Below are 3,844 nucleotides of genomic sequence, written 5' to 3' on the forward strand. Positions count from 1 at the left end.
TGTCATATTTTGCAATCCTTTAACAATCTTATAGAGAAATCTTGAGAGGAGAGAGCAAATCACTTGTACTTACATGTCATATGAATATTAGTGGGTTTATGTGTGAATTTCAATGCGTTTATCCCTTTGATTAGTGATTATGATTCGTCTCGCAAACTATCAATAATTAATTAGATATACTACTTAGGATAGTTACATGTATAAAATTCCATGTAACAATTATTATGTTATAAAATGAAAGAAACACACTTATGAATTATAACTTATAATGTATAGAAAAAATTACATAAATATAACTAATTAGGGACTCCAAATATCGAGTAAGGTTATACGAGTCTCCCAACGCTTTAAATACGTAACACAATATAAGTATCGATGTGAGGTAACGATTTCGATTCATTTAGACTTACGAATATGTTAGTATAGTAAGTATGATATAAGTTTAGTATAAATGACCAATAACATGATTAAAACATTGCCATCCAACATTTCATTGATTATAAATGTTTCAAATAACATTGAAATCTAAAACAAGTCGGATTTCGGGATAGAAAATTAATGAATGTTACAGAAAAGGCAAGGGAATGTTAACCTTATGAAACTTACTCCAGCTAGGTTCCAATAATTGATTCAGATTTATGCGCGTTGCTTTTTCTTTGGCTCGCAAGCCTTGTTGTCAAGGGTTCGGAGAACAATCGTGCCCCCTTACAATTACTACATACTCGTCACCCGAATCATCCTCAAGGAGATGAGAGAAACAAAAATATGTGGCAATTCTTAAGGAATTTCCCAATTTAATTAAAATTTAGGGTTTTGAAAATGATTTTGAGAGTGAGGCATAGCCTCAGAGTTGTGTGTGCTTTTGTGAACATGAATAATATCAATTCATTAAATAATATTAAAGCAACAACAAACAATTATAAAATTTAAGGTGCAAACACATAAACGCATATCACGTATAGGGACCCTAAGAATGCTACTAGGTCATTATATCTAACCAGGTATCTTATACCAATTTGTCACACCCCGATCAAAGGTGGCCAGACATGCCATGGCGTAACGTATTGATTATACGGTTGCTCAAAAGACACTAATTAAATTGAAAATAATTATTTAATTTCATCGATACTAAAAAGTATACAAGTTCAATAAACTAAACAAATACAACATACTTTTGTATTTTGAATAAATATCATAAGTTAAAACTAATATCTTCGATCTTGAACAATATCAATTACTTGTACCTCTGGCATGTATAAAAATAGAGTTTGTCCACATGAATGGTTGTGAGAATACATAACTTTTGGTTGTATATATATAGATAAATTATTGTAAAATATGGAACAATTTGCATAACTATAAATAAAATCCAGCCAACTAAATCAACATGTTAGGAACAACTTTCATTTAGAAAGTTTGGTCAGATTCGGACCCGAGATTGGTTATAACAGTCATTCTTCTAATAGGGTACATATATGCGCACTAATTTTATTTTTACCACTATGGAGTCAAGCAAATGAATTAAAAAGCAAATAAAATGTCATTACAACCAAAGGTCAATGAACTTAGTCATAGGGTTTGGTGTTACACCATTTCAATTTTTAATGATAAGGTTATGGTTTAACCTTTGTTGTTTAAGAATTCTGTCAATTCTGAATCATTACAAATAGTAATGTCCTTTACATTATGAAATGGTTTTTGATAGAAATAAGTTATAAGCCATTGATGAGGTGATTAATACATCATATAAAGAGTATGTATCATCAAACCATTATGGTTATCTTATAAGAGAAATATTAAATTAAAACATAAAGTTACAAGGAATATAAGAACTTTGTAAAGGTGTGAACATTGAAGATCATCTTCCAGCCATTAGTTCTTTGTCTCCTCCACAACCCACCATGGTGTATGGATTATGTGAGATCCTTGACATGAATAAATGATGTATTGAAACCATGTAAATTATAAGATGAAAAAGAAAAAAAATCCTTAAAAATAGTACAATTAGTGTTACAAAACAACTTGATTGCCTTAATTTTTGACAAGATAGTAAAAATAAGAAAATAAAGAAGATGGAGATGATATATATATTATATATATAAAGAGAGAGAGAGAGAGAGAGGGAGGGAGGGAGGAAGGAGAGATCAGAAGATAATTTTTCAGTGAATTTCAAAGAATAATAATAATGTTACCAAAGAAAAATAGGGGATGATAGTCTCAAATAAATAACAAGATTTGGAGGGGCTAACCTAGGAAAGTTTGTTTATGTAAAAATTGAAAAACTTGGAGAAAGGGAAAAGGGGTGAGGTGGACGGTCTTGGGTTGTATTATATTGTATTTTTAAGATATAGGAAGGAACATTTACTACAATAATTAATTAGATATAGTACTTATGCTAGTTTCATGTGTAAAAGTCCATGTAACAATTTTAAGTTATAAAATAAAAGAAACACACTAATAAATTATAAATTATTATGTATAGGATAAATACATATATTTTATAACTTATTAGGGACTGCAAATATCGAGTTAGGTTATACGAGTTGCCAAATGTTTTAGATACGTAACACAATATAAGTAACGATATGAGGTAACGACTTTCGATTCACCAAGAGTTACGAATATGTTAGCATAGTACGTATGATATAAGTTTGGTATCAATGACCAATAACATGATTAAAAGATAGACATCCAACATTTCATTGATTATAAATGTTTCAAATCACATTAAAAACCAAACTGGGCCGGGTTTTTAAGTTTGAAAATTGATGAATGTTATAGAAAAGGCCCTGGGAATGTTAACCATATGACACTTACCACAACTAGGTTCCACTAATTGATTGAGATTTATGTGCATTGCTTTCCCTTATGCTTGTAAGCCTTTCTTTCAAGGGTTCAGAGAACAGGCGTGTCCCCCCATCACAATAATCATCCTCAAGGAGAGGAGAGAAACAAAAATTTGTGGCAATTCTTAAGGAATTTCCTAATTTAAATAACATTTAGGGTTTTGAAAATTCTTTTGAGAGTGAGGCATAACCTCAGGTAGATGGAAAAGATATTCACGAAGTCGTTATGGTTGTGTTCGAATTGAAACAGCAACTGCTAAAATGAAATCATGTGTTCGTGTACTTTCACCAGTTGCTACAGTGTCATTTTGATATGCAAGAACAGTTGCTGATTGATAACTAGTTGTTTTATGTGTTCGAGCTACAGATCAGTGACTAAGTGTCTGGCTACTGTTTTTACGGCTGCTGCTAATGTATTGGTGATTGAAAAATAGTTAATGTGATTACGATTAGCTATAGATATATGTGCACAAGTACTTAGCTGCAGCTGCTACATGATTTATAAGGGTATATTGGGCTAATTTGTTGATGTTAAAACGTGCTATTAATGTGCTAAAATTGCTATTTACGAGCTAAGTATGCTGCTGATTTTTCTGCGGATTATAGTGCTGAAATTGCTGTTTAAAAAGGTGTAACATCCCAAAATTTCTAAGAATAATATTTTATATATTATTTAATTATGATGGGAAAAGTTACATGAGTTAGTAGAGAAATAATAAAGTAATAAAGATGGAAGGATAAGTAGGTTAATTGAATAAAACATGGACCAAAAAGGAAAGATGGGCCTAAGGTCCATGAGCTTAAAGGAGTATAAATACACCTTAAACCCTAATCCTTTCCATTTCCATCCATCTCTACACCATGGCCTACACCTTCAAAAACAAAAACTTATGCCAAACACTCTATACTCTACTATATTCAACAATCCGAGACCAACCGAAGGTAAGAAATACTCTACTATATTCAACAATCTGTACCAATACATTAGAACCCTACAC

This window comes from Bidens hawaiensis, unplaced genomic scaffold, assembly GCF_021521415.1.
Source record: "Bidens hawaiensis isolate Kalapana, Puna unplaced genomic scaffold, B.hawaiensis_p1.1 tig00040133_1, whole genome shotgun sequence".
Taxonomy (NCBI): Eukaryota; Viridiplantae; Streptophyta; class Magnoliopsida; order Asterales; family Asteraceae; genus Bidens; species Bidens hawaiensis.